Here is a 12,798-nt window from a genome sequence, read left to right as displayed (position 1 = left end):
CACTGAATGGTTTAAAATTCAGAAAGGTGTGCAACAGGGTTGTATTGTTTCACCATACTTATTCAACCTGTATGCTGAGCAAATAATCGGAGAAGTCAGGTTATATGAAAAAAATATGGCATCAGGATTGGAGGAAGACTCATTAACAACCTGCGATATACAGATGATGAAACCTTGCTTGCTGAAAGTGAAGAGAACTTATAATACTTACTTATGAAGATCAAAGACCACAGCCTTCTGTATGGATTACATCCCAATGTAAAGAAAACAAAAATCCTCAATAAACAACATTCTTATCAATGGAGAAAAGATTGAAGTTGTCAAGGACTTCATTCTTCTTGGATCAACTATCAACACTCATAGAAGTAGCAGTCAAGAAATCAAACTACATATTGCATTAGGCAAGGAGCTCTGGTAGCGTAGTGGTTATGAATTGGGCTGCAAAACTCAGGGTCAGCAGTTTGAAACTACCAGCTGCTTCGTGGGAGAAAGATGAGGCTTTCTGCTCCCGTAAAGATATACAGCCTCGGAAACCCTGTTCAGGGTCGTTATGGGTCGGAACCGACTCAACGGCACTTAACAACAACATTGCGTTAGGCAAATCTGCTGTACAAGACCTTTTAAAGTGTTGAAGAGCAAAGATGTCAGCTTGAGAACTAAGGTACACCTGACCCAAGTCATGGTATTTTCAATAACCTCATAAGCATGTGAAAACTAGACAGTGAATAAGGAAGACCGTAGAAGAATTGATGCCTTTGAGTTACAGTGTTGGAGGAGAATATTGAAAGTGCCATGGGCTGCCAAAGGAACAAGCAAATCTATGTTGGAAGAATTGCAGCCAGAGTGCTCCTTGGAGGCCAGGATGGCCAAACTTCAGCTCTCATACTTTGGACATATTGTCAGGAGGGACCATTCACTGGAGAAGGATCTCATGTTTGGTAAGGTGGAGGGTCAAAGAAAAAGAGAAAGACCCCCACTGAGATGGATTGGCACTTCAGCAGCATCAATGGGTTTAAGCGTGGCAACAATCGTGAGGTTGGCCCAGGACTGGGCAGTGTTTCGGTCTGTTGTGCATAGGGTCACTATGAGTTGGTATTGATTCGATGGCACCTAACAACAACAACAATTAGTGAGCAAGTGAGCATTCTATGTGTACAGACCCTGAAGTTTTACCTCTGCCTGAGAGTAACTTGCTGATACATCACACTTTCCATGTGTGGTTCCATGACACTTGGAGTGGAAGTTAGAGCTGCAATCTAAGGCCCAAGGAAAGAGTTTTTCCAGCTTGTCTGATCTCACTGATCTTAAGGTGATGGAATATAATGAATGAACTTTCACCCTACTCTAATCCATCGCGTCCCTTAATATTATGAATGAGCAGCCAAGGAAGATAAACTCATTAGTCCATTTTTTCCAGTAGGTGGCGCCATCACCTCTTCATCATCCATTTCATCCAGGCTGCAATCCCTTACCCTATCACATACAGCAACCTTAGGGCAACTAGTGTAAAAAACTAATAAGATTAGATGCTTTCTTCTGTGTGAAAATTGATCCAGATGAATTTCACACGAAGACTGGATTCTCTTTATACAAATGCAGTGCTATATCCAATGTGGGCTTTTAATGTCAAATGTTTTTAAAACACACTACTAGAATTTGTCTCCTTTTAGAAGTGGTTTTGTTAGTATTCACATCAACCGTTTCATTGAGGGGAAGGGCAGTACAGTGGGTAAAAACACTAGATCCAGACTCCAGGTTTAAAGCCTCCGTCTCTCAACCCTAAAAGTTTGGGGATCTCAGGTAAGTTGTTCGGCAGGTAGGTTTTTTTCGTCTATAAAATAGGACTGATGATTAAATATGTTAATGTATATAAATCACTGAATACAGTACCCAGTATATAATGGTTGTTAGGTGCTGCAGAGTTGGTTCTGACTCATGGTGACCCTATGCACAACAGAAGGAATCACTGCCCAGTCCTGCGACTGTTGTTACACTTGAGCCCATTGCTGCTGCAACTGTGTCAGTCCATCTCCTTGGGGATCTTCCTCTTTTTTTATTGACTCTCCACATTACCAAATATGATGTCCTTTTCCAGGGACTGGTCCCTTCTAATAACATGTTCAAAGTATAAAATATGAAGTCTTGCCATCTTGGCTTCTACAAAGCATTCTGGCTATACTTCTTCCAACACAGATTTGTTTGTTCTTTTGGCAGCCCACGGTACTTTCAATATTCTCCTCCAACACCACAACTCAAATGCATCAATTCTTCTATCATCTTCCTTATTCATAGTCCAACTTTCACATGCATTTGAAGTGATTGTAAATATCCTGGCTTGGATCAGGCCTACCGTAGTCCTCAAAGTGACATCTTTGCTATTGAACATTTTAAAGAGATCTTGTGCAGCAGATTTGCCTAGGGCAATATGTCATTTGATTTCTTGACTGCTGCTTCAGTGAGTGTTGGTTGTGAATCCAAGCAAAATGAAGTCATTGACAACTTCAATCTTTTCAACATTTATCATGATTTTATTTTGGCTCCAGTTGTAAAGATTTTTATTTTCTTTGAGGTGCAATCCATACTTAAGGCTATGGGTTTTGGTCTTCATCAGTTTAATATTTTAAGTCCTCTTTTCTTTCAGCCAGCAATGTTGCATCATGTATCTGCATATTGCAGTGAATGAGTCTTCCTCCAATCCTGATGGGCACAATCAAGTATTCTGGAATACCCATTATTCACAATGTTGTCCATAGCTTGTCATGATCCCCACAGTTGAGAGCCTTTGCATAGTAAACATCTTTCTGGTAGTCTCTGCTCTCAGCCAAGACCCATCTGACATGAGCAATGATATCCCTACTTCTACATCTTCTGAATCCAGCTTGAGTTTCTGGCAGTTCCCTGCCGATGTACTGTTGCAGCCATTTTTAAATTATCTTCAGCAAAATTTTACTTGCATGTGATATCAATGATATTGTTCAATGGTTTCCACGTTTTGTTTGGTAACCTCTCTTGGAATGAGCACATATATGGGTTTCTTCCCATCAGTTGGCCAGGTAGTTGGCTTCCAAATTTCTCGGCACAGATAAGTGAGCACCTCCAGTGCTGGAGCAGTTTGCTGAAAAATTGCTATTTGTATTCCATCAATTCCCAGAGTCTTGTTATTCACCAGTGCCTTCAGTGCAGCTTGAACTTCTTCCTTCAGTACCGTTAGTTTTTGATCATATGCTACCTTTTGACATGGTTGAACATCAACCATTTCTCTTTGGTACTATGACTCTGCGTATTCCCTTCCATTTACTCTGGATGCTTTCTGCATCATTCAATATTTCTCCTTGGAGTCCTTCAATATTGTAAGCTTCCCCTCCCTGCCAGAGCAAACATAGAAAAGTCCATACAACTTATCAAGTCAGTTCCAACTCATAGAACTGCCCCATAAGGTTTCCAGGGTTGAATCTTTATGAAAGCTGACTACCACAGCTTACTCTCATGAAGTGGCTGATGGATTTGAACCACTCACCTTAGGAACAACTTAACTGCCATGCCACCAGGGCTCTTTAATAAATGTTAGTAATCGTTTGTCTTGTGTGTGCATTTATGTGTGTACTCCCATTCCCCTTCAGAATCCTTGAGGAAGGGGAGCATATGTCCTCTATGAGATTGGGCTGGGTACCGGTGTTACAGCAGTTTTAGACAGGAGAGTGCCACAGCAGCTCTTGATCCGTGGTTGAAGAAACCGAGTCCACTTAGAGAGGTGAAGCAGAGTTTCAGATTTTATTAAGCCGGCTGGCTCAGAGGAGCTAACTTCTCCAGATTCTGAGTGCAAAATGAGGGGTGACACGGGCTTATATGGGGTCAGAGTCGGGGAGGGGCTAGGGTGCTGACTTGTTTGAGGACAAGAGGGAAACCAGGGGATTGGTCCCATTTGGTGACCTGATGAGCATTCTAGCTTGTCTCCTGGGTGGGGAAGATTAATCCCATTCAGTAACCTGATTAACATCGGCAGGGAGGAGGCAGCTAATGTTTCTACCTTTTCCTGTTCACCAGGGTCTTTGTTTTCTATTCTCTCTTACACACTTCCTGGAATTCTGTGATCAAAAAGGGGAACTAGGAACACCTAAAATTCCTCTGCCTTTCCACTTAGACGCCTAAGTCTTAGGGCCCTTACTTCCTACCACAATAAAGATTCACTGTCAATGCCAATACCTGATTCCATCATATTGAAAGCTTAGATATCATTCTTGGAAGAAATCAACTGGTTCATTCATTTGGGGGTAGGGGCTTTGGAGAGAAGACAGGGAAACACAATCAATGAAAGACCCAGGGCCCTAAGTATGTGCTCAAGAAGTCTGTGGAAAATTGGAATAAAAAGAGTGGAATTTTTCCACAAACTTTTTTAAGCCAATGAAAAGAGCTATAATTTAAAACAGCAGATTATTCTGTGGCAGTCTTGAGAAGAGAGGTGTGAGGTACACAGCCAGAAGAGAAGGTGTATTGTAAGGTGGAGCTGGGAGAGGAGCAGAGGTTCAGGCACCTATCCTGTGTCAGGCCTGTCAGAATGTCATCTCATTTAATTCTCACAGTAAGTAATATGGTGAGGTGGGCCTGGAGTCACAAAGCCCCTAATTCCTTCACAGAGTGGTCGATCTGGATCATTATTAAAAGATAAAGAATCTAGGTTTCTGGTTCTTGTTGGAAAAGAGGAGACCAGGCACAACAGGCTGGTACTGAGTGACTACTCCATTAGACCCCCTGTGCTCTTTGGGGCATTAGATGTCCTTCCTTCTTCTCAGAACTAGTCTCCAGTTTCCTCCTGTAGGTTTCCTGCCTGGCTCCTATGTACACCTGAGTTGGCCCCTGTTATGGATTGAATTGTGTCCCTAAAAACCTGTGTTGTAAATCCTAACCTCTATGCCTGGACTCCTGGTGTGGCGCTGTAGGATCAGCACTATACTTTGAAGCACAAAGTCAGCAGTTGAAACCCTCGAGATGTTCCTAGTAAACCCTATACAAGGTCGCTATGAGTCTGAACTAACTTGACAGCACTTAACAACAATGCCTGGTGTGGCGCTGTAGGATAAACACTAGACTGCTAACCACAAGGTTGGTGGTTCAAACCTACTAGCTGCTCCTCGAAAACTCTATATTGCTGTTGTTAAGTGCCATTGAGTTGGCTCTGATTCACAGTGACCCTGTACAACATTTCCAAGAACCGGCTGGTGAGTTTGAACCACCAACCTTGAGGTTTGAACTAACCTTGTGGTCCATGACTTATCCTACAGCAAACCTTAAACAGCCAGGAAACCCTATATAAGGTCACTACAAACACTTTTAAAGTGTTGAAAAGCAAAGATGTCACCTTGAGGACTAAGGTGTGCCTGACCCAAACCATGGTATTTTCAATAACCTCATATGGATGCGAAAGCTGGACAGTAAATAGGCAATATCGTAGAAGAATTGATGCCTTTGAATTGTGGTGTTGGAGGAGAATACTAAAAGTGCCATGGACTGCTGAAAGAACCAATAGATCTATTTTGGAAGAATTGCAGCCAGAGTGCTCCTTGGAGGCCAACATGGCTAACTTCATTTCTCATACTTTGGACATGTCAGGAGAGAACAGTCACTGGAGAAGGATGTCATGCTGGGTAAGATGAAGGGTCAGAGAAAAACAGGAAGACCCCCAGCTTGATGGATCGGCCAGGTGGCATCATTGATGGTGTCAAGTGTGGCAGCGGTAGTGAGGTTGGCCCAGGATCAGACATTGTTTCATTCTGCTGTGCATGGAGTCGCTATGAGTCGGTTCTGACTCCATGGCACCTGACAACAACAACAACCATAACATGCCAGTAATACAATCCCATTTGGGAATGGGTTGTATTTGTTATGTTAATGAGAAAGGATTGGTGTAGGATGTGTTTTGAGTGAATCTCTTTTGAGATGTAAAAAGCATTAAATAATTGAGCAGAGGAAGAGATGGGTTAAGATCAATGCCAAATCCCATGGAGATCCCATGGAACCAGGCAGCTGAAACTGAAGAGACAAGGATCTTCCTCCAGAGCCTTCTCCTTGATCCAGTAGTCTGAATTGTGAGAAATAAATTTCTGTTTGTTAAAGCCACCCACGTGTGGTATTTCTGTTACAGCAGCTCTAGATAACTACTATAGCCCCCAAGGCAGCGATTATCTCTTTTACTGATGAGTAATTGAAGCTCATGGCAATTGAGTAATTTTCCCACTGTTGCCTAACTGAAAAGTGAAGGAGCTAAAATTGGAATTCTGGTACAGATTCTTATAGGAAATTTACATGTTGCTTGTTATTGGCTGTAGTGGAGTCAGTTAGGGATGCCATGTGACAGAGTAGAACTGCTCTAGTAGGATTCTTTACCACACTAGGACCCTGATGTGTCGCTGTAGGATAAACATTGGACTGCTAACTGCAAGGTCAGAAGTGGTTCAAACCCACCAGCTGCCCCTTGCAAACACTATACACGGTCACTATGAGTGGGAGTTGACTCTAGGGCACTTAAACAATATTAACAATCTTAACCAGATCTCCAAGTCCTTCTCTTTCAGAGCCACTAGATGCATCAGCAGTTGAGCACCTAACCTTTGAGCCACCAAGGCTTTACATTGTTGTTGCAGTGAAGTGCCGTGGAGTCAGTTCTGACTTATAGCGACCCTGTATAGGACTCTGAGGAATGGCTGATGAGCTGGAACCTCCAACCTTGAGGTTCAAACCGATCTTGCATTCCCCATATCATAACATGTTTATGGAAAATGGAGTCCGGAGGTCTGGATTCAAGCTCTAGCTTGCTGAGCATCTAGCCTTCAGCATTTAATTTCATGGTACTTCTCTGGACCTCAAAGATCTCATCTGTAAAATAGGAATGACCTGGCCAAAGTTGTTTTGAGAATCAGATGAGATGTTTGGGGAGCCCTTGGTATAATGGCATACTCTATACCTGCAAGGGTTGGCAAATGTATACTGTTAGGGAAGTTTGGGAAAGGATGATTGGAACCAGATCTCAGGTCTTGGAATTAAGAGATCAAAACCCAAAAAGATTGTCTATGTCTGGTTCTCCCCAACTGAAGAGCAGGATGTGTACTACAATTCAGAAACACTTAGGGAAATCCCAAATTATTTATATTTATATGTACTAACGGATTCCTGGTGTGGTGCTGTGGGTTAATGCACCAGACTGTAAAGCTGTTTGAATTGCAAAATAGGTGGTTCAAGCTCACCAGTCACTACTCAGAAACCCTATACTGGGTCACTATGGATCGGAACCAATTCAAAGGCACTTAACAACAACAACAAACAACGGACTCCTGAAGGAGCTCTGGTAGAGTAGTGGTTGCGAATCGGGCTGTGAACCTCAAGGTCAACAGATCGAAACTACCAGCTGTGCCATGGGAGAAAGAAGAGGCTTTCTGCTCCTGTAAAGATTTACAGCCTCCAAAACCCGAAACCCTACAGTAGGAACAGACTCCACAGCACATAACCACCACTATAACCAACTCCTGATGTGGCGCTGTGGGTTAATGCACTGGACTGCAAAGTCGGTATAAACGGTAAAGACAGTGGTTCAAGATCACCAATCACTCCTTGGAAACCCTATACAGGGTCGCTGTGGGTAAGAACTGACTTGATGGCACTTAACAACAACAACAACATCAATGGACTACTAGTGTAGGACTGTAGAATCAACTCTGAACTTCGAATCACACGCTCCGCAGTTCAAACCCAACAGCTGCTCCTCAGAAACCCTGTAAGAGGTCGCTACGAGTGGGAAAGGGACTTGATGGCATTTAACAACAATAACCAAGGGAAAGCACTAGATTGCTAACTGAAGGTTGGAATTCAAACCCACCAGTCGTTCCTCAGAAACCCTATGCAGGTTCACTATGAGTCAGAACTGACTCCATGACACTTAACAGTAACAACAGCAACAATGACCAGTAGGCCTGGTAGCGTAATATTGGGATAAGCATTGGGCTGCTAATCTCAAGGTCAGCAGTTTGAATCCACCCGCACAAGGGACGAAGATGAGGCCTTTTGCTCCAGTAAATATTTACAGTTTCGGAAACACTATGAGTCGGAACCGACTCCACGAGACAACATGTAATAATGGGAGCGTGGTAGTTCCATACAATAAGCACTGGACTGCGAACCACAAGGTCCATGGTTCGAGCCCGCCAGCTGATTCGCGGGAGAAAGATGAGGCTTTCTGCTCTCATATAAAGCCTCGGACACCTTATTCAGGGTCGTTATGAGTCAGAACCAACTCAACGGCACCCAACAACAACGATTAAATTCACTCTCTAACTTCTACACGCCGTCACCTTCTTCCTTCGCGTAGGTTCTTCCCTTCCCGTGGCCTGCGCCCCTCCGCCCCCTCCCCCCCGCCCCCGACTGCTCCTCGGTCCCGCCTCAGTCCCCGCCCCATCCCAGTCGCTCCTCCTCCCTCCCCCCCGCTGTGCACTTGGGGCGCAGCTACTCCAGAGCTGAGAGCCTCGCTCCGAATCCCCGCCGCCGGCCTCCGGGACTGAGTTGTGCGTCTCGGACCCGCGCCGGCGGAGCCTAGTGCGCCGAGCCTAACGTGAGTCCCAGCAGGTAGCCGCCCGGAGGCAGTAACGCCTCAGGAATTAAGCTTTAGGTCTGGGGTGCGAAGACCAGGGGCACTTTTCGGTTCATCGCGTTTAATTTGAATCCGAAACTTTGGCGGTGCCAGGAGTCCAGCAACCGCCTCCCCGTTCCCCTGCCGGGCTGCGGGAGCGCTGGCCGGGCCGCCTTCTCGAGTCCGGTGAGTTCCCGGGAAGACGAGAGGTGAGGGTGGCCTGGCGGGAGTCCAGGCCTGATTCGGAGCGGCAGAATCGGGCATGAGAGTCGGGGTCCCGGGACCGAGTTTGGGGGAGGCCGACCGGGACAGACGAGTGGGTGCTGTGTGGGGCTACTGGGCTCTGGAGTCTGTAGCGGGTTTTCTCGGCCGGGAAGGGTGTGGCGAGGGCGGAGACCAGGGTCCAGAGCGCGGTGTGAACTGAAGGGGCCACGTTCAGGGTGGGGAGCACAGGTGTGAGAGGGCTTTCAGGCACAGCCACAAGACAAACCATTGCCAGCACCCGTCTTCTTTGCAAGACTTTACACCCGGATCAATTAACACCTTAATGTTGGGATAATTAGAAACTTACACGTACTATGGTGCGTGAGAAGTTGAGTTCAAAGCAGGTCTTGGGGAACATTCCCTCCAGCCTCCCTTGGAAGACACCAAGGAACACTAAGGGAATCTAAGTTTTCTCCACATCAGATAGCCTCTCTCTTGTTGCTGCTCAGCGGGGTCTTGACAATTCTGAGAGTTCTGTGACTCTCAGGGGCACCACTCTTACTGCTGTTCCCATTGGGTCGCTCTGGCAGACTTTCAAGGCTGGGTCTGCCCCTTCTGGAGGGTTTCCATATTTGGCTATTTCAGATTTTCTTTCATCACAGCCTAGTTATTTCGCTGTGGCAGGCAGGGCTGCCCTAAATGAACAGTGAGTTTGAAACGCACTGCTCCAGTTCTGCCCAGGCTGACCTTGCACGTTACTCTGTCCACAGCCCTGGGCATCGGCCACGTGTTCTGTGAGGACAAGTTTCTAGTAATCCATTTAATACAGTAAACATTTATTGGCCATAGGTGCAGTGTGAGAATGTTGGAGTAATGGGCCCTTCTTCCAGGTATATTTGCATTTTAGAGTTTTTTGGGGGAAAAGTGCAAAGAAATTGGTTGAAGTATACCTCTAATGATGCAGTTGGGTCATTGCTTGGTTGCTAAATGAAAGGTTTGCTGTTCAGACCCACCTAGCATCTCGGAGAAAAGAGATAAAAGAATCTGCTCCCATAAAGGAAACCTCCTACAGGGCTGCTCTACTCTGTCACGGGGGGGGTGGGGGGGGTGGGGGATGGACGACTATGAGTTGGACTTGACCTGACATCATACAACTCCTGGTAATAGAACAGTTCTGGGTGTGTGCGACAATTTTAGTCAAGGAACGATTGGGTCAGGACATCTCAAATCCAAAGCTGTTTGCTGTGCCGTATGCACACTCAGGCAGACAATGGAGTTTGCCAAACTGATGGTTTGGGTGAAAGCTTTATCATCAAAACACTCGCAACTTGTGGGCAGGAGCACTAACCACCACGGGATGGTAGTTGTTGCCACAGAGTTGGTTCCGACTTACATAGACCCAATATAGGGTTTCAGGAGTCCTGGTGTGGTGCTGTGGGTTAATGCGCCAGACTGCAAAGCTGTTTGCAAGGTCTGCAGTTTAAGCTCACCAGCTACTCCTTTGAAATCCTATACAAGGTCGCTATGGGTCAGAATCGACTCGATGGCACTTAACAACAGCAACAACATTACCCGACCTTATGGTCTAGTGCTTATCCTACAGCATCACATCAGGACTCCTAATAAAAGCATGGGATATAGAAAAAAAATTCAGCCTATGTATTAATCTCACTTGAAATTCTTCAGGTGCTCACCTCAAGGTCAGCGGTTCAAGTCACTCCACTGGAGAAAGATGAGGCTGTCTGCTTCTGTAAAGATGTACAAGTCTTGGAAACCGTATATAATTATGGCCACTATGAGTTGGCATCGATTTGTTGGTGCTGGTTTTGGTTTAGGGGTGTCTTGTAAGTGATATGAGGGGGGCTTCAAAACTGCGTGGAAATTTAAAAATTATCTTTTGATTCCATATATCCACAAATTTTTTGAAGTCCCCTCACGTATGCCAGAGTTTTTAAGCCAACCCAAGAGTCTGAGTTTTAGTAGAAATTTCTATTCAAGGATTATTTTTGGATGTTGACCATTCAGTTGGTGAAACTGAAGTTCTTTCACGCAGAAGAGATATGTCAATGAGAAGAACCTGAGGCTGGTATGCTTCCAAACTGCTGTGTATGGCCCTGGCTCTCTGGATTACCTTTTAAGTAGAAGGTCACTAAGATCCCTGAAATGGACCTACCTACTACTGTGACTTCTGAGTTTCCGTATCACAGAGTACCTCAGCCTTCCCCACTGTGATGTGATAGAACGAGTAAACAGGAGTATGAGCTGATTTATAAACACGACTTTCACTTCATAGTTCAAAAGCCTTCAAACGGCTCTCATAAAAACCTGTTTCTTGTCATCCTGGTCACCTCATTTCTCAGCTGAAAGCTAGAGTGGCCATTAGAGTCACTTAAGGTGAGAACAAATCACGGTGGGGAAATGAGGTTCTTACTTTTTTTTTTTCTATTAGACCAACAGGCTGAAAGTGAAGACAGAATGTTAGCATTGCCCTTACAGAACGAACACCTTCTTTATGGGGACATAATACACCAAGATTTTTTAGACACATAACAACCTGACATTGAAGACAATTACAGCATTCAGGTGGGTAACTGAGTTTTGCCCCAATGCCAAGTATATCATGAAGACAGACACTGATTTTCATCAAAACTGGCAATTTAGTGAAGTGTCTTGTAAATCTATAAGTTATCCTCTAATGGGTACTTATTCATCTAGAAGATTTTACCAAAAACACCATATTTCATACCAGGAGTATCCTTTCAACGTGTTTCTTCCCTACTTCAGTGGGTTGGCCTATAAATGTCCAGAGATTTGGTGTTAAGAATTTATGAAATTATGGGCAGTGTAAAGCCCATCAAGTTTGCAGTTGTTTATATTGGGATCAGTTTGAATTTACCAAAAATAGTCATTCATATCCCAGAAGATACTAACCTTTTGGTTGGATTTTAAATAAGATCCATTTGGATGTCTGTCTGCTCAGACATGTGATTATAACACATGGCTTTTTTCCAAGGAAATTAGCACAGTTTGGCAAGTTATGCAAAGGAACACCACATGCCATTATTACATTTACATTCCACCAAAGAGCTTAAGGGCAAGGGCAGCAGTGTACTCTGTGGAAAGTGTCAAACGTTGTGCTGTGAATCTCAAATAGCAAACCCATGGAAAAGCCTGTGCGCTGTCTTACACTGGAGGAAAACCCATCAGGAATTTAAAGAACAGAGACTGGAGGGTAATACTCTTACTTCAATAGTGATTTATTTTCATAAAAATCAAGTCAAGCCTTTGTAAGAGGATGTTCAAAGGAAATAATCTCTTATAAAGAAGTGTGAGGGTTTTGCTAATAAAATAAGTAGAACCAAACTATTTAAGCACATCGTTCTATAGCCTAGAACTTTTTAGAAGGGTTTTACTCATTCATCCATAACAACCCTGCAATGGTGAATTCTATTTATTGGATAATAGTCATTTAAGAATTTTGTGTTATCTTACATGGATTACAAACTTAAAAATACATAGTTCTGGTTGAGAAACTTAACTAGAATTATACTGAACATAATTTTCCCTGTTTTTCATCAGTCAGAAGGTATTTTAAGATGTTGCACTATTTCAGAGATATCAGTTATTTTTATTATTTTTTTAAAAAGCTTTTTATTGTGAATTGAATGATTCAATTATTTTTTAATATTACTATGGACCATGGTGGCTCAGTAGGATAAGCACTAGACTTGAAATCACAAGGTTGGCAGTCTGAGACCACCAGCTTCTCTGTAGGAGAAAGATGAGGCTTTCTGAAAAGATTTATAGTCTTGGAAACCCTCTACAGGTCACTGTGAGTCACAGCCTACTTGTTGCTTTTAGCAGTATCAACAATGACAGACTTTTCTGGATGTTTAAGCAGAACAGTGAATCACTCTTTACTTTTGAACTGTTTTCCAGTTACTTCATTGATTAGTCTCCTATTGGTATTTCCATCAATG

At 43.9% G+C, this 12,798-nt stretch overlaps 1 pseudogene; it reads left to right on the top strand.

Moving 5' to 3' along the window:
• The first annotated feature begins 10,926 nt into the window (after nucleotides 1-10,926).
• LOC102830648 lies at nucleotides 10,927-11,972 on the top strand (annotated as a pseudogene).
• Nucleotides 11,973-12,798: the final 826 nt, after the last annotated feature.

This window comes from Chrysochloris asiatica, unplaced genomic scaffold, assembly GCF_000296735.1.
Source record: "Chrysochloris asiatica unplaced genomic scaffold, ChrAsi1.0 scaffold00009, whole genome shotgun sequence".
Classification (NCBI taxonomy): domain Eukaryota; kingdom Metazoa; phylum Chordata; class Mammalia; order Afrosoricida; family Chrysochloridae; genus Chrysochloris; species Chrysochloris asiatica.
Note: the sequence above shows the minus strand (reverse complement) of the source record. Positions and strands in the feature narration are given on the sequence as shown.